The sequence below is a fragment of the Oncorhynchus nerka genome, linkage group LG15 (assembly GCF_034236695.1).
Source record: "Oncorhynchus nerka isolate Pitt River linkage group LG15, Oner_Uvic_2.0, whole genome shotgun sequence".
Lineage (NCBI taxonomy): Eukaryota > Metazoa > Chordata > Actinopteri > Salmoniformes > Salmonidae > Oncorhynchus > Oncorhynchus nerka.
In genome coordinates, this window is record NC_088410.1 from 67,168,225 (window position 1) to 67,186,988 (window position 18,764).

At 42.3% G+C, this 18,764-nt stretch overlaps 1 pseudogene; it reads left to right on the plus strand.

Annotated features, from left to right (window-relative positions):
- The first annotated feature begins 9,001 nt into the window (after window positions 1–9,001).
- Window positions 9,002–15,016, plus strand: LOC115142325 (small ribosomal subunit protein eS26-like; annotated as a pseudogene).
- Window positions 15,017–18,764: the final 3,748 nt, after the last annotated feature.

Genomic DNA, 18,764 nt, shown 5'->3' on the forward strand with positions numbered 1-18,764 from the left:
TCTGGTCACTAAGAGATGACGGCGCAGTAAGACCCGCAGCTGCTGGGTCGCCCAGGTCAGAGCGCCCCTCTCCCGTTCCAGACACAGCCGGTTCAGCAGAACCTTGTTATAACGTTGCCAGAACCATTCCAGAATCGATTAGTCCAGCATGGCCTGAGCACACAGGGTTATGAATAAGAAGTGAGGTGAGAGTCATGAAGATCAGATCAGTGTGTGTAATACAGTATTACCCATCCCTGTGCCAACTCCTCAGATGGAGGCTCATAGCATTAGCTCTCTCGTGCTCTCCTCAGCAGTGAGAGGTGTAGAAGTGCAGGACTTTATGTTCTGTCTCCAGCTTATGACACATCTTAGCCAGACTTCGAAGCCTCCCCCTTATCCACACAATCGCACAAATGTGAGAATGTATGGGAAGCGAGTAGTCAGTACACATGCATAAGTGTGAATGTGTATAGTGTGCTGTCTATGTATGCATATGACAGTCAAAGGGTGTGTATGTAGGGCCTCCCGGGTGGTTAGGGGCGCTGTACTACCAGAGAGTCTGGGTTCGCGCTCTGTCGTGACCGGGAGGTCCGTGGGGCCTAACGTCATCCGGGTTAGGGAGGGTTTGGCCGGTAGGGATATCCTTGTCTCATTGCGCACCAGAGACTCCTGTGGCGGGCCGGGCGCAGTGCGTGCTAACCAAGGTTGCCAGGTGCACGGTGTTTCCTCCGACACATTGGTGCGGCTGGCTTCCAGGTTGGATGCGCGCTGTGTTAAGCAGTGCGGCTTGGTTGGGTTGTGTATCGGAGGATGCATGACTTTCAACCTTCGTCTCTCCCGAGCCCGTACAGGAGTTGTAGCGATGAGACAAGATAGTAGCTACTAAAAACAGTTGGATACCACGAAATTGGGGAGAAAAAGGGGTAAAATCCCCCCCCCCCCACCAAAAAGTGTTTGGATGCTAAACACACACACACTAAGGTACTGTATGCCTACACAAGCACCACGCACTTCACTATTATCGAATTGAAGACCCCCACTTCCTTCCATCCTGCTAGTAAATGTGCAATCTTTGGACAATAAAATAGAGGACCTACGTGGAAGATTAAACTACCAATGGGACATTCAGAACTGTAATATGGCTGAACGACGACGATATTAACATACAGCTGGCTGGTTATACGCTGCACTGGCAGGATACAACAGCAGTGTCTGGTAAGACCAGGGATAGCAGACTGTATTTTTGTAAATGACAGCTGGTGCATGATATCTGAAGAAGTCTTGAGCTATTGTTTGTCTGAGGTAGAGGATCTCATGATAAACTGTAGACAACACTACCTACAGTTTTCATCTGTATTCTTCGTAGCTGGTTACAGTCAGACGGGCACTAAGACAGCATTGAATGAGTTGTGTTCCGCCATAAGAAAACGCTCACCCAGAAGGGCGGCGCTCATAGTAGCCGGGGACTTTAATGCAGGGAAACTTAAATCCGTTTGACCAAATTTCTATCAGCATATTAAATGTGCAACCAGTGGGGAAATAAACTCTGGACCACCTTTACTCCACACACAGAGACGCATACAAAGCTCTCCCTCGTCCTACATTTGGCAAATCTGACCATAATTCTATCCCCCTGATTTCTGCTTCCAAGTAAAAATTTAAAGCAGGAAGCAGCAGTGACTCAATCAATAAAAAAGTGGTCAGAAGAAGCAGATGCTAAAATACAGGACTGTTTTGCTAGCACAGACTGGAATATGTTCTGGGATTCCTCCGATGGCATTGAGGAGTACACAACATCAGTCATTGGCTTCATCAACAAGTGCATTGATGACGTCGTCCCCACAGTGACCGTACGTACATACCCTAAACAGAAGCCATGGATTACAGGTAACATCCACACTGAGCTAAAGGCAAGAGCTGCCTCTTTCAAGGAGCGGGACTTATAATAACCCAGAAGCTTATAAGAAATCCCGCTATGCCCTCGAACCATCAAACAGGCAGAGCGAACCAGTATAGACTACAAAGGGAAGCACAGCCGAGAGCTTTCCAGCAACATGAGACTACCAGATGAGCTAAACTACTTCTATGCTCGCTTCGAGGCAAATAACACTGAAATAAGGATGAGAGGACCAGCTGTTCTGAAAGACTGTGTAATCACGCTCTCCGCAGCCGATGTGAGTAAGACCTTTAAACAGGTCAACATTCACAAGGCCGCAGGGCCAGATCGATTACCAGGACGTGTACTGCGAGCATGCGATGACCAACTGGCAAGTGTCTTCAATTACATTTTCAACCTCTCCCTGTCCGAGTCTGTAATAACATGTTTTAAGCAGACCACCATAGTGCCTGTATCCAAGAACACTAAGGTAACCTGCCTAGATGAATACTGACCCGTAGGACTCAAATCTGTAGCCATGAAGTGCTTCGAAAGGCTGGACATGGCTCACATCAACACCATTATCCCAGAAACCCTAGACCTACTGCAAATTTGCTTACCGCCCCAACAGACCCACAGATGATGCAATCTCTCTTGCATTCCACACTGCCCTTTCCAACCTGGACAAAAGGAACACCTATGTGAGAATGCTATTCATTGACTACAGTTCAACACCATAGTGCCCTCAAAGCTCATCAATAAGCTAAGGACCCTGGGACTAAACACCTCCCTCTGCAACTGGTTCCTGGACTTCCTAACGGGCCACCCCCAGGTGGTAAGGGTAGGTAACAACTCATCCGCCACACTGATGCTCAACACAAGGGCCCCTCGGGTGTGTGCTCAGTCTCCTCCTGTACTCCCTGTTCACTCATGACTGCATGGCCAGGCACGATTCCAACACCATCATTAAGTTTGCCGATGACACATCAGTGATAGGCCTGATCACCGACAACGACGAGACAGCCTATAGGGAGGAGGTCAGAGACCTGGCCGTGTGGTGCCAGGACAACAACCTCTCCTTCAACGTGATCAAGACAAAGGAGATGATTGTGGACTACAGGAAAAAGAGGACCGAGCATTCCCCCATTCTCATTAACAGGGCTGCAGTGGAGCAGGTTGAGAGCTTCAAGTTCCATGGTGTCCACATCACCAACAAATTAGCATGGTCCAAGCACACCAAGACAGTCGTGAAGAGGGCACGACAAAGCCTATTCCCCCTCAGGAGACTGAAAAGATTTGCCATGGGTCTTCAGATCCTCAAAAGGTTCTACAGCTGCACTGTATATACACTGGAGTTGCTTACCAAGAAGACATTAGTTTTTGACTATTGCTTACACATGGTTTCTGAAACTATGGCTCCTTTTCTCTAGACTCTACACAAACAACCCCAAAACACACACAACATGCAAAACGTCACACCTCTTGTAAAACCATGCGCTTCATTCAAAACTATTTTAACTCTTCTCAAAATGATGTTTTTGCATCAGAACTCTACACTTACACTTATACACACCAACTACACACAGATGTGACAAATGTAAAACACTACCATCGTGTGTCTTTTGCATGTTCAGTGGAGTCCACGGCAGTTTGTCATAGCACTCACACATACATGTATGTGCACAAATATATACAGTATGTATGCATATTCAGTATATATTTACCATATAAACAGAAATGCAGGGGGGGGGGGGATAACCGTTTTTTTTGCAATCGCTTACACGCTAAAAGTGTTACTTGAGGCACACTCAGTGAAACCATTAACTCATGTCCCTAATCCTCAGACCAAGTCTGCAAAACTGCAAGCATGTTATCTGCTTTACACTCAGTCTGCAATTGTAAAACACACTTTTTGCAAAACACAGTTCTCTACATTAGACACATATTTTAAAACTAACAGGTTCTGTGTTTCGTTTGGAAAACACTGGCATTCAAAATGCCACACTCATTTGCCGATTACCTACACCCAGGACTCACGAGTGAAAACACTTATAGCTAATTTCTTCACTTCCAAATCAGAGCTTGAGCACTATAAATAGACTTCAGGTTGGCTTTCTTGGTTTGGACAACAATGGAGGGCAATTTTGGAAGGAGTTAGAGGAGTGGGAGTAAGAGGGGTACGAGGAGGAGGCCTGTGGTGACAGACGAGGAGGCATGCCAGGACTGGCAACGCCACTCCAGATGCTACTCCCCCCCCCCCCCCCGCTGTTTAGCCAGAGAGGGACATCACTTGTGATGTGGCCAGACCCACATAGGAGACAGGATGCACCCTAAAAGAAAGTGTCTTTATAGTAACAAGCCTATTTGTTTATCTTCTACAGTATTTGTTTTGTCTGTTACTGTTCATCCTGAAATCTGGATGAATATACAATGTTTTGAGTAGGAAATACATTTTAGCCCCCCCCTTGCATTTCTGTTTATAGTGTAAATATATACTGAATATGCATACATACTGTATATTATTTGTGCACATACAGTGGGGCAAAAAAGTATTTAGTCAGCCACCAATTGTGCAAGTTCTCCCACTTAAAAAGATGAGAGAGGCCTGTAATGAATTTATTTGCAAATTATGGTGGAAAATAAGTATTTGGTCTCCTACAAACAAGCAAGATTTCTGGCTCTCACAGACCTGTAACTTCTTCTTTAAGAGGCTCCTCTGTCCTCCACTCGTTACCTGTATTAATGGCACCTGTTTGAACTTGTTATCAGTATAAAAGACACCTGTCCACAACCTCAAACAGTCACACTCCAAATTCCACTATGGCCAAGACCAAAGTGCTGTCAAAGGACACCAGAAACAAAATTGTAGACCTGCACCAACCTGGGAAGACGGAATCTGCAATAGGTAAGCAGCTTGGTTTGAAGAAATCATCTGTGGGAGCAATTATTAGGAAATGGAAGACATACAAGACCACTGATAATCTCCCTCGATCTGGGGCTCCACGTAAGATCTCACCCCGTGGGGTCAAAATGATCACAAGAACAGTGAGCAAAAATCCCAGAACCACACGGGGGGACCTAGTGAATGACCTGCAGAGAGCTGGGACCAAAGTAACAAAGCCTACCATCAGTAACACACTACGCCGCCAGGGACTCAAATCCTGCAGTGCCAGACGTGCCCTCCTGCTTAAGCCAGTACATGTCCAGGCCTGTCTGAAGTTTGCTAGAGAGCATTTGGATGATCCAGAAGAAGATTGGGAGATGGTCATATGTTCAGATGAAACCCAAATAGAACTTTTTGGTAAAAACTCAACTCGTCGTGTTTGGAGGACAAAGAATGCTGAGTTGCATCCAAAGAACACAATACCTACTGTGAAGCATGGGGGTGGAAACATCATGCTTTGGGGCTGTTTTTCTGCAAAGGGACCAGGACGACTGATCCGTGTAAAGGAAAGAATGAATGGAGCCATATATTGTGAGATTTTGAGTGAAAACCTCCTTCCATCAGCAAGGGCATTGAAGATGAAACGTGGCTGGGTCTTTCAGCATGACAATGATCCCAAACACACCGCCTGGGCAACGAAGGAGTGGCTTCGTAAGAAGCATTTCAAGGTCCTGGAGTGGCCTAGCCAGTCTCCAGATCTCAACCCCATAGAAAATCTTTGGAGGGAGTTGAAAGTCTGTGTTGCCCAGCAACCGCCCCAAAACATCACTGCTCTAGAGGAGATCTGCATGGAGGAATGGGCCAAAATACCAGCAACAGTGTGTGAAAACCTTGTGAAGTCTTACAGAAAACATTTGACCTCTGTCATTGCCAACAAAGGGTATATAACAAAGTATTGAGAAACTTTTGTTATTGACCAAATACTTATTTTCCACCATAATTTGCAAATAAATTCATAAAAAATCCTACAATGTGATTTTCTGGATTGTTTTTCTAATTTTGTCTGTCATAGTTGAAGTGTACCTATGATGAAAATTATAGGCCTCTCATCTTTTTAAGTGGGAAAACTTGCACAATTGGTGGCTGACTAAATACTTTTTTGCCCCACTGTACATGTACATGTGTGTGCTATGATGAACTGCCATGGACTCCACCTCACACTGAACATGCAAAAGACACAAGATAGCAGTGTTTTACATTTGTCACATCCGTAGTTGACATGTTTAGTTGACGCGTAATAGAGCTAATCATTTGATGGTTTGTGTGTAGAGTTTTGATGCAAAAACACAATTTTGAGAAGAGTTAAAATACGTTGAAATTAAAGTTTTGGCTTTGCAGGAGATGTGACATTTTGCATGTTGTGTGTGTTTTGGGGTTTTGTGTGTAGAGTCTAGAGAAAATGAGCCAGTTTCAGAAATCATATGTAAGCAATTGCCAAAAACTGTAAATGTATTTCTTTCTCAAAACATTGTATATTCATCCAGATTTCAGGATGAACAGTAACAGACAAAACAAATACAGTACAAGATAAACAAATAGGCTTGTTACTATTAAGAAAAAAACCAATTAGGGTGCATCCTGTCTCCTATTTGGGTCTGGCCACAGCACCTCATCAACATCACAAGCTCCGATTTCGAAAGTGAAGAAATGAGCTATAAGTGCTTTTCACATGTGAGCACTGGGTGTAGGTAATTGGTAAATGAGTGTGGTATTTTGAATGGCAGTGTTTTCCAAACAAAACACAGGATCTGTTAGTTTTGAAAGATGTGTCTAATGTAGAGAACTGTGTTTAGTAAAAAGTGTGTTTTACAATTGCAGACTGAGTGTAAAGCAGATAACGTGCTTGTGGTTTTGCAGACTTGGTCTGAAGATTAAGTACACTTAGTGTCAGTTGATGACAATTCTCCCGGATCCGGGATGTGGAGATCCAAGAGGTTAATGCTTTCACGGAGAGTGCCTCAAGTACCACTTTTAGTGTGTAAGCGATTGTAAAAAAGAAATGTAAATGTTCGAGTGGCATAGTTACAGTTTAGACTCAAATGGGCTTGTCAGGAGTTTAAAATGGCTGTCTAGCAATGATCAACAACCAACTTGATAGAACTTGAAGACTTTTTAAAAGAATAATGTGCAAATATTGTACAATCCAGGTGTGGAAAGCTTTTAGAGATTTACCCAGAAAGGCTCACAGTTGTAACCGCTGCCAAAGGTGATTCTAACATGTATTACCTCAGGGGTGTAAATTAGATATTTCTACATTTCATTTTCAACACATTTGCAAAAATGTCTAAAAACATGTTCACATTTTATCATTATAGGGTATTGTGTGTAGATGAGTGAGAAAAAAATATTTTGTACACTTTAAATTCAGGCTGTAACAACAAAATGTGGAATAAGAATTTGTTCTTAACTGACTTGCCTAGTTAAATAAAGGTAAAATAAAATAAGTCAAGGGTATGAATATTTTCTGAAAGCATAGAGAGTATGCATGAATACAGAACTGTATTCAAATAAATATATTCTTGCTCTGACTCATTAGAGTAAATACAATCACGTTGAAAATATATTTACAGAGATGAGCAATATGAGTTTTCTATTTTCACATGGTAGACTGTTGCACAGAGTAGTCATCTTGACCATATTTTCCTTATAGGGGAATTCAGAACGAGTTACGCGCCCGTAAATGGAATTTAATTAATTGTTTTATGGACTTTTCTCTCGGCTGGTTTCTCTCTATGCATATTCTGACCTTGAATTTAAGCATAGTGAAACACATGTGCCAGACGTTTAGGGATGAGATGACAGAAATTGAGGTGTGGCAGAGGTGTGTCTACAGATTCTACAGATACAGTGTATTCTGACCTTAATTTAATTCCCTCATAATTCCACCACCTTTACGCTTTACCTTATGATCGCTGGAGACAAAGGTGAAATCAGTCATATGGCTGCAAACTGAAAAACATTTCAACATGACAGGTATTTACAGTATGTCCCTTTCACACAGTCAAATATGAAATGTTGTGCCATTATGCAGAATAAAAATGATGTGGCTTTATAACTTTTAGGGATGAATCTTGGAGATGCAAGGCAAAACCGAGCAGGATGACAGTAGCGCCAAATTGAACCTTTGTGCACTCTAGAATGTTTTAATTATATTCCCCAATTTTTCCTGTTTCCTACAATGTATTATGTTAAATATTATTAGCCACTGTCAGTAGCGACCGTAAGTAATAACCACACATATTTAACTGCCAATTTAGGATTAGATCCCTTCATTTCGTATCATTCCATTCCATTGCTTATTTTAGCCTAATTTACCTCTGTAAACGCTGTTGCGTCGATATGGTTGTTGCTGGGGGTTGCTAGCAGTAATGGATACTATTTAATTGCAAATTGCGCAATAATTTGGGACATGTAGCCTATTTGAATCATTATGGAACGCAGACCAAATGTGGCAGTTTAAACCAAGAGCGTTGTGCACGGTTCATCACAGTTCCATCTTCAGCTAGGATTAAGATAGATTTATAGGACTATTCAACCACTATTGTACAATTGTCTCCCCTTCCAATATTTAATGGATTGAACAACTGAATATGGAGACTTTCATGTTGAATCAAACCTCTTTTTTATTCACCAAGTTATCTCGTGGTTAAAGGCTCTCCAAACCGTGACTGCGAAAATGGAGTTTCCGAAAAATAATGTAGAATCCCTACTTGAGTTTTGCATTGGGGCAAAAACAATCTGCATTTTAACCAAACAAGAGGCACTACTAACCTCTATTTCGCTTCTCAATGATCATGCAAGTACTGCACAAGTAGGCTACCTATCTATTCCACCTCTGGACTGCCGATCATTCTAGGCAGCCCGAGCATGGACCGGTAACGAGTCTGACAATGGGCGAGTTAGTTTTTTTCATCTTCCGGTGCGCTATTATTCCTTACATTGGTTGTCAACCACTGCTTTAGACTGCCTACAATGTTTTATGATAATCTTCATAGTTATGCTGCCATTCAGTATGGTAGCGAGAGTTGCTGAAAAAAATAACTAGCCAATGTTTGCTATGATAATGACAAAATAATCTATATTTTGACTGCCTGTATGTGTCTTGCTTGTGTTTGATATAATTGTCTAAATAGCTGCATTTAGCCTAACACCACTGCTGAAAATAACATGAAATCGGGCATGGAATGCATAGTTCGAACATGTCGGCGATCTTTAGTATACAACCTGACATTTCATCCCCCGATAGTGGGAACGCTGAGAAGAAGCTACGTAGACAGCAGAGTGGGCAGCAGGTACGTAAAAAAAAAATCATGCACATGCGCATACATCTCCATATCAATAGCCATGGCAAATCGGTTTCCAAAAAATCCGGCACCGCAGCCACTGTTTTTTTAAATGAAGTAGGTCAATACATAAATACTTTCCTAACCCTAAATATTCTACTTGATCAGAGTATTTTTTAAAATCTCCTAAACGGAGGCAAATATGTATATTTTGATGGCTTTCTTCAATGATTCCTGATAATCAGAACGTTCTTGCTATATATTCTGTAGAGAAAATTCGAATTAAAGGTACACCATATTTAAAGGGATGGCTTTTGATAAATGTACTGAAAAATCTACTGAATGAAAACTTAATGAGACAATCTTTCGGTCAACAAGTGGGAAGGTTTTCGGTGGTTGAATTACATTTGTTCAGTGAGCATAAGGGCGCCACATGCATACGGCAAGTCTCAATACCAAATACTGAGAAGTGCTTAAATCAAAACACATAAAAAAGGCATAGATTTCCTAAGTCTGAATTGGCCCCTATAGGAACAGTAGTCTCTGTAGTCCCACACTGACCTGCATCTTCTGCAGCCTCCTCATCTGAGTGTCGATCTCCCTGGGGCTGCGCTGGTCGAGGGTCCACAGCGACTCGATGGCCATGAGATGGTTCTCTGAGGCCTCATTGTAGCAGCCCAGGGCCTGTTGGAACTGACGCCACAGACCCTCCACCGTCCCCTACCCTGTTCTTGATGTCATCTCGGGTTCTCTGGTAGTCCTGGCGTGCCTCCCACATATCTCAGTCATAGTAAGTCAATTTTTTACACACACACACACAACACTTTTTTTTTTTTAAGTACTTTTGTCTTAGGTTGTTTTTTATAGTTTTTAATTAACACTAAACTGATATTCAATGCTGTTTTTAATACATATTATGCCGTTTTTAATGTTTACATATGATGATTTAAATATGAGCTGTGCAAGTGAAATGATGTTCCTAGAATTTTACCAGAAGAAAAAAGTGCAACAGTGCGTGAGGATGGCCTGAAAATCGGCGATTAAAACCTCGTCAAAATATATCGACGTATGCCAATTTTATGTATAGAGCACACTTCTGACAGAACAGAATTCAGTTTTTTCTTTCTGCAATTGTTGCAACCTAGCATACGGAACAACTCTCTGCAAAATGTGTCGTACCCAGTCTGAAAACAGTGATGAACTAACACGCAAGCGAAGATTTGTATAACTAAACCAAGATAGACCACAGCCTGTCGTTTCCAATGGGAACAAATGAGTCATAGTGGGCAGAACAAACAAGTAGGTTGGCAGAGCCAAGCACGAGCAAGCATACGTCTGCATATTTCCGTTAGGGAACGCCACCTCTGTGAAGTGCGAGTGTGCAATAACTAAATTCGCCTTTGCACTCCTTCTAAACAACGCATTTTTTTTTGTTGCAAAGGATAAAGTCTACAAAACTTTGTCCAGAACACATTCTAGTTTTAGGAACAGAAAACTGAATTGATATCAAATATTTTATCGGTGAGAAAATTTGCAGAATGTCGGCCAAAATCCATCTCGTTCCATCTTCTCCCACTGCCGGCCAATGGGCTTCCTCTCACTACCATATTTGGTAGTGAGTGGAAAGGCCATGCGGATGCTTCACATTTAAACATCCAGTGGATATCTGTCTCATTGTTCTATCTTAGCCCCCGGCCCTTAAACCCTCAGCCCTTGAATGACGTTTCACATCGTCACATCCGCGTCTACCTTATTAAATGTCCCTTGCCCAAGGGTGGGAGAGTGATGATCAGAGAGGCAACATCCTTGGAAACCTTGAAGTTGAGCTTAAAAATAACCAACCTAAATCGATTAATGTACCTAGCAAGCTAAGATAGTTAGCTACAGTTACCCATAGCTGGCTATCTAGATTCATAGTTTGGTCCAATACATTTTATAATTCCCAAAAATGTTTATGAAGCTAGTTACGTTTTATAGGCTCCTCACTATGAGACTAAGCCAATTTGCCAACTCTAAAATCAATGGCATCTATATTTTTTTAGCAAGCTAGCATTATAATTTTAACTGACATGCTGAAAATGCAGCCCTGTTGATTAAATTTGACACTTCGTGTCCACTGGAGTTTGACACGTGACTAGAGTTTGCAGTGAATTGTGGGTCATGTCAACCCCACAAGTGATCAAAGTTCTTCACTCGCTCCTTCAAGCTAAATCAAGGGCCGAGGGAGCAACGTTTGTGAATTGGAACTCCACTTAAAATGGTAATCAAACTGCATCTATTTCGATGGGGATTCCCCCTGAGGGAAAGTGACTAGTGCGAGGGCTGAGGGGGTCAGTTGTTTCATCTGTGGATTTGCTCCCGAGTGGCACAGCGGTCTAAGGTACTGCATCTCAGTGCTAGAGGCGTCACTACAGACCCTGGTTTGATTCCAGGCTGTAACACAACCGTCCGTGATTGGGAGTCCCAAATAAAGGTTAAATAAAAACATTATATCAAGGTGTCACCAACAAAAAGGTAAACAATAGGCCTATAGCAAATGCAGCACATGGCATTAATTTTTCACATGTAAATAGCACTTTTGAGTATTGCTCAAAGCATGCCTTTCCATGAGCACAACATTTATTTTCAACACGAATCAATGAGCCCAATCAGTCCTCAGTACCTGGTTCGATTCCAAGCTGCACCACATCACGGCCGTGATTGGGAGTCCCATAGGGCGGCGCACAATTGGCCCAGTGTCGTCCGGGTTTGGCAGGGGTAGGCTGTCATTGTAAATAAGAATTAGTTCTTAACTGACTTGCCCTGTTAAATAAAGGTTAAATAAAAAAATGACAAAAATCATAAACAGAGTAGGGCTGGCTAATAAGTCCTTAGTTTTGGGGTCATGCTCAAGTTAAACAATTTGGCTAATCTATACTTCCATATTTCCAGTCCTAATCTTGACGATCAAGATGACTGGAATTCTGATAGACTTTGGTTTTTCATGTAAAGATATAATTTAATCATATTGTATGTAGTAGAAATCGATGGGTTAGAAGAAGCCTACATAACCAACACATAAAGTATAATTTAACATCCGTATGGCCAGCTATGTAAACTTTAACATTGATTTATCCTGCAATAGATGTCGTTCAATTGGTAACATACATTTTTTGTTTCTTCTAATGCCTCTTAAAGGAGAAAGTCATCTAAAAGTAACGAGATGTAATCGGATTATGTTACTGAGTTTGGGTAATCCAAAAGTTACATTATCGGTTACAATTTTGGACAGGTAACTAGTAACCGTAATGGATTGCAACATTTTCTGCAATGTTGCAAACTAGCATATGGAACAAATCGCTGCAAATGTGTCCTACCCGGTCTGAAAACAGTGATGAACACACAGCACCCAAGGGTTTCCACTAATCACCACAGCCACAACTTCAAAATTGTCTATATCTTAAAAGTTCATGAAAACAAAAAAAATGCTTTTTGGTCTTAATTTAAGGTTAGGGTTAGGCATATGGTTAGCAGTGTGGTTAAAGTTTCTTGAAATGTAACATCCAATAAAAATATTGCCAGCGGTACATTCAAACCATTTTGGTAATACAACTCTGAGGCGGCGTGATGTGATTTTGGCTATGACTGTTAGACATGACTTTGTAAACCTATAATGTTAGCCAACTAGCTAGCTAGAGATGCAAGATAGCTGATCTGTTATATGCACGTGTTTACGGATGAGATACCATGACAGATAGAACCTCTTTGGTGTCGAGGTGGTGGAATGTGAATGCGCCTCAACCAATGAAAACGTGTGATGGGCAGGGCCGACTACGCCAGGTTCTGTGTGCGAGGGGTGCATGGAGACATTTCTCGCTGTCCAGGACAGACAGGAAAATATGGACGCATGTTTTCTCCCTCTAACAAATTGAAATTATGTCCAATTAATTAAACAGAAGGTTTGGATCGCCGAAGCGACAGTAAATTTGTAACATCATAGATCAACAGAGAAATGTCATTTGTAATACAACAAACAAATGCTTGTAAACTGCGCATTCATGAAAATCCATCATGGGAAATGAAAGACTACAAATGTTTTATTTATTTAACCTTTATTTAAGTAGGCAAGTCCGTTAAGAGCAAATTCTTATTTACAATGACGGCCTACTAGGGGACAGTGGGTTAACTGCCTTGTTATGGGGCAGAATGACAGATTTTTACCTTGTCAGCTCTGGGATTCGACCCAGCAACCTTTCGGTTACTGGCCCAACGCTCTAACCATAAGGCAGTTAACCTGCCACCCCAAAAACTACTGACAAAGATACATTAAGCACCCTTATCCTTCCGCAATTGTTTATTTTGTAGAACTAAAATAAGTCAATAATTTATCAATTTGATAAGACAAATGTATATGAGTCCTTTCTGAGTCCTTGGAGGGTGTTGGAGCAGTGAGGTATATTAAGTGCTGGAGAGATATAGTTAGTTCGGTCTGTTGCTGGGGGTCGGAGGTGTCGGGTGCGAGAGAAGCAGGTTGATGTGGCCAGGGTCAGAGAAGATGTCGCATGCTGAGGACGTGAAGGAAGTAGAGGAAGGTGGATGAAGGGTGAGGGATTCTGAGAGGATCCCTGTGAATAGTAGATCTGTGACAGAACAGAGGGATAGGCCAATGAGTGATATATGTTTCAGTAAGGTTGGCTTCTTAGCGTTCCTAGTAATGGTTATCAACTGTACCGCAGAGATGGAACCTAAATCACAGAAAATATATGTTGTGGTGGCAGCTGCAGAGAAGTACTTGGGGGTATGAGATTTGACTTTAGAAGAGGTACATGGTGTGTTGAGTGGCAGTGTCCTGTCCTCTCAGATTGTTGGCCTGGGGTAGGTTCAGAAAGTAGTGGAATAAGGTGGTGGGTTTTAAATGTACAGTTCCCCCCTATTGACATCCAATCAGTTTATGTTCTGAAGTGTAAAAAAACTTGATTAATTAAGTTTATGCAATTAACTATTGCACCACTCTGGACCAACTAACGAGCTACCTACTTGTTCTGGCAAAGACCACTGGACTGCTAGGAAACGCTCAGGTAGGAAATGTAAATATGAACACATTTTATGTAGGCTGAATAATGCTCAAGTTGAGTAAGCTGAACTTGAGGCTGCTTGAAACATGGGTTTTGTCTTTTGGTTTCTCAAGAAAGAGTCGGTACATTGCAGGTTGGTTATTTTTCTGCACTCTAGGTTTGTGTATAACAAAGTATTCTATACTGAGATTACTGACACAGCACTTAAGTGAAATTGGAGTACCTAATTGACTGGAATGAACCTGCACACACAGTGGGGTCCCCAGGACTGGAGTTGAAAAACCCTTGTGAATAATTTGACAGTGAGCCTCTGTGCTCATGTTTCAAGACATCCATTGTGCCTTTGTTTAGACTGAGAAGGAACTGCGGTCGTGCCAAGAAGGGCCGTGGGCATGTGCAGCCCATCCGCTGCAGCAACTGTGCTCGCCGTATGCCCAAGGTCAAGGCCATCAACAAGTTTGTCATCAAGAACATTGTTGAGGCTGCTGCTGTCAGGGACATCTCCGAGGCTAGCGTGTTTGATTGTGAGTAGATTGGTCTGAGGGTAACTCGTCATGAGTGATGCTGTTAGGCACACTGTCGGTCCCCAGGACCATCATTGAATGACACTGCACTGAAGCATCTGTCTTTTGCTTGATTAGATCCACCAGATCAGTGGTTTATTACACTTCATACTCAAACATCCTTTCCTCTGTGCAGCCTACATTTTCCCCAAGCTCTACAGTATGTGAAGCTGCACTACTGTGTGAGCTGTGCCCTCCACAGTAAGGTGGTCAGGAACCCCTCCTCAGAGGCTAGGAAGGACGACACACCACCACCCCGCTTCAGGCCCAGTGTGAATACTCAAGCACCAAGCTCTGGCATTTTGTCCAATTAAGACCTAGACAACCAGGTGAGGAGAGTTCCTAACTAATCAGTGACCTTAGGGCTTTATTCAATCAGATCCGCATAGCAGTTGTTTTTGCGGTGTCGAGGTGAAGCTGCGTTAGAGCTGTCAAATCCACAAGTGGCTCCTGGAATTATACTTAAAGCGAACCTTTCCATTGGCTGCACGGAGTCGCATTAAGATAAATCGCATGTAACCTGGTTTACATTTCAAATACTGGAATGTGAGATGTAATATACGCCTCGATTAGGTTGATAGAAATCCTTATTATTTTGTTTAATAATTTTCAATTTGAGCATCATTATTCATATATACACACACACACACACACACACACACATACACATACACACACACAGAACCAGTCAAAAGTTTAGACACACCTACTCATGTCTTTAAGTAATGATGGACTGTTGTTTCTCTTCGCTTATTTGAGCAGTTCTTGCAATAATATGGACTTGGTATTTTACCAAATAGGGCTATTTTCTGTATACCCACCTACCCTGTCACAAAACAACTGATTGGCTCAAAAGCATTAAGGAAAGAAATTCCAGAAATTAACAAGGCACACCTGTTAATTGAAATGCATTCCAGGTGATTACCTCATGAAGCTGGTTGAGAGAATGGCAAGAGTGTGCAAAGCTGTCATCAAGGCAAAGGGTGGCTACTTTTAAGAATCTCAAATATAAAATATTTGGATTTATTTAACACTTTTTTTGGTTACATGTGTGTTTTGTCATAGTTTGTCTTCACTATTATTTTACAATGTAAAACAAAGTAAAAATAAAGAACCCTTGAATGAGTAGGTGTGTCCAAACTTTTGACTGGTACTGTATATACTTTTATTTTACCTTTATTTAAACAGGAAAGTCAGTTAAGAACAAATTCTTATGTTCAATGACGGCCTAGGAATAGTGGTTTAACTGGTTTAACCCAAAAATGTGATCATATTACTCCAGGGCTAGCCTCCCTACACTGGCTTTCTGTCAAGGCAAGGGCTGATTTCAAGGTTTTACTGCTAACCTACAAAGCATTTACATGGGCTTGCTGCTACCTATCTCTCTGATTTGGTCCTGCCGTACATACCTACACGTACGCTACAGTCACAAGACGCAGGCCTCCTAATTGTCTCTAGAATTTCTAAGCAAACAGCTGGAGGCAGGGCTTTCTCCTATAGAGCTCCATTTTAATGGAATGGTCTGCCTACCCATGTGAGAGACGCAAACTCGGTCTCAACCTTTAAGTCTTTACTGAAGACTCATCTCTTCAGTGGGTCATATGATTGAGTGTAGTCTGGCCCAGGAGTGTGAAGGTGAACGGAAAGGCTCTGGAGCAACGAACCGCCCTAGATGTCTCTGCCTGGCCGGTTCCCCTCTTTCCACTGGGATTCTCTGCCTCTAACCCTATTACAGGGGCTGAGTCACTGGCTTACTAGGGCTCTTTCATACCATCCCTAGAAGGGGTGCGTCACTTGAGTGGGTTTAGTCACTGATGTGATCTTCCTGTCTGGGTTGGCGCCCCCCCTTGGGTTGTGCCCTGGCGGGCCTTGTCTCAGGATGGTAAGTTGGTGGTTGAAGATATCCTTCTAGTGGTGTGGGGGCTGTGCTTTGGCAAAGTGGTTGGGGTTATATCCTTCCTGTTTGGCCCTGTCCGGGGGTATCATCGGATGGGGCCACAGTGTCTCCTGACCCCTTCTGTCTCAGCCTCCAGTATTTATGCTGCAGTAGTTTGTGTCGCGGGGCTAGGGTCAGTTTGTTATATCTGGAGTACTTCTCCTGTCCTATCCGGTGTCCTGTGTGAATTTAAGTATGCTCTCTCTAATTCTCTCTTTCGGAGGACCTGAGCCCTAGGACCATGGCTCAGGATTACCTGGCATGATGACTCCTTGCTGTCCCTAGTCCACCCGGCCGTGCTGCTGCTCCAGTTTCAACTGTTCTGCCTGTGATTATTATTATTTGACCATGCTGGTCATTTATGAACATTTGAACATCTTGGCCATGTTCTGTCATAATCTCCACCCGGCACAGCCATAAGAGGACTGGCCACCCCACATAGCCTGGTTCCTCTCTAGGTTTCTTCCTAGGTTTTTGCCTTTCTAAGGAGTTTTTCCTAGCCACCGTGCTTCTACACTGCATTGCTTGCTGTTTGGGGTTTTAGTCTGGGTTTCTGTACAGCACTTTGAGATATCAGCTGATGTACGAAGGGCTATATAAATACATTTGATTTGAACTGCCTTGTTCGGGGGCAGATTGACAGATTTTTTTACCTTGTCAGCTCAGAGATTCAATCTTAACCACTAGGCTACCTGCCGCCTACACGTTCTCATTTTGAACTTCTAACACAAGTGGGAGGGTGTGGTTTTGTGTCAATGATCAAGAGCAGCTGCACACCGATTTCAGTTAACGCATTTACACCTCAGACGCCGCCAAAACATCAGCTATGCGGGTGTTGGCTATCGCGGGTTAACTCTTGATCTGCTTGAAACTAGGCTTTAAGTACAAGGGAGGAGTGAAAACCCATAGACACTGCCCTCCATGGGATGAATTTGACACATGTGGCCTGGACAAAGCCTTCTGTCTAGATATCTGCATGCATTTAAGAGACTACTCAACCATATCCAGAAATTAACATAGCCATTCCTGTTTTTCCTCTAACGTTGGCTGTTATTACATGGTGTGATTGTGGACTACTGATGGCATATGTTATCTTTGTACAGGGTGGCTCCTCCTCTTTATAAATATCTGACTCTTATTTAGCAATGTAGGAAATATCAGCCAGCCAAGTAAAGTTTATTTATTTGGAATAGACTCTCCAATACAGTACAAAACTTACAGTAGTTTTAATCTTGATTACACATACTTAATTACATTATGGTACATGTAAAAAGGCTCTGCAGTAGTTAAAGCGAATCCACACCATTCACAGGGGCAGGAGGAGAAAAGGTGACAGAGCAGATAGTCAAGTCAAAGGGAACACAAACACAGTGCAATAGAGAAACCTTGAAAAATAAAACATTCAAACAAGGGCAAAATGCAACCACAAAAACAAGAGCACGTCAGTAATAAAATGTTCTCTCTGAAGCTGGGGTGGCTGTTAAGGAGAAATACAAAATAAGCTTGAATCATTTATCCTCAAGACTATTTGGAGAAAGCTGAATAAGGAAAGTGTTGCAAACAGTATTGTTACCTCATCCACCAGGTTTTAAAAGCATAACTGTAATCCAAATAATCAAATCCAGGATTACCTTCTCAGGGATTTTCTGCTGAACTTCTGTCCTAAATGGATTTCATGTGAAATAAACTGTACTGGTCACAGCCAGGGCAAGTATGAGATACATCCTGTCCAATTACCCTTGTCCAGTTAGGTTCACTGAATTTGCCTTTTCACACTATTACCAAAGCCCAGACATATCTGCTACAAATTCAGTTAAGCTCTTTAATATAGCTCCATTCAAGAACTGTACATGCCATTTGGTTTACAGAACAAAGATGTTTTTGCATCATAATTCACAGATCTGAGTAAAGTCCTAGGCACATTTTAAATTAAAGCTAAAACTGTGAGATGAGTCAACTACAAGATACAGAGTTTTGTGCTGTGCCATCAGCCTGATTTGTGGAATGACAGTCAATGAGGGAGTGTTATTACGCTGGCCAGGGTGCATCGTACAGCTCTTTTCCAAAAAATACATTTTCAAAATTGTCAAACTAGTTCATTGGTAAGGCGGACAAAGCGTTATCAA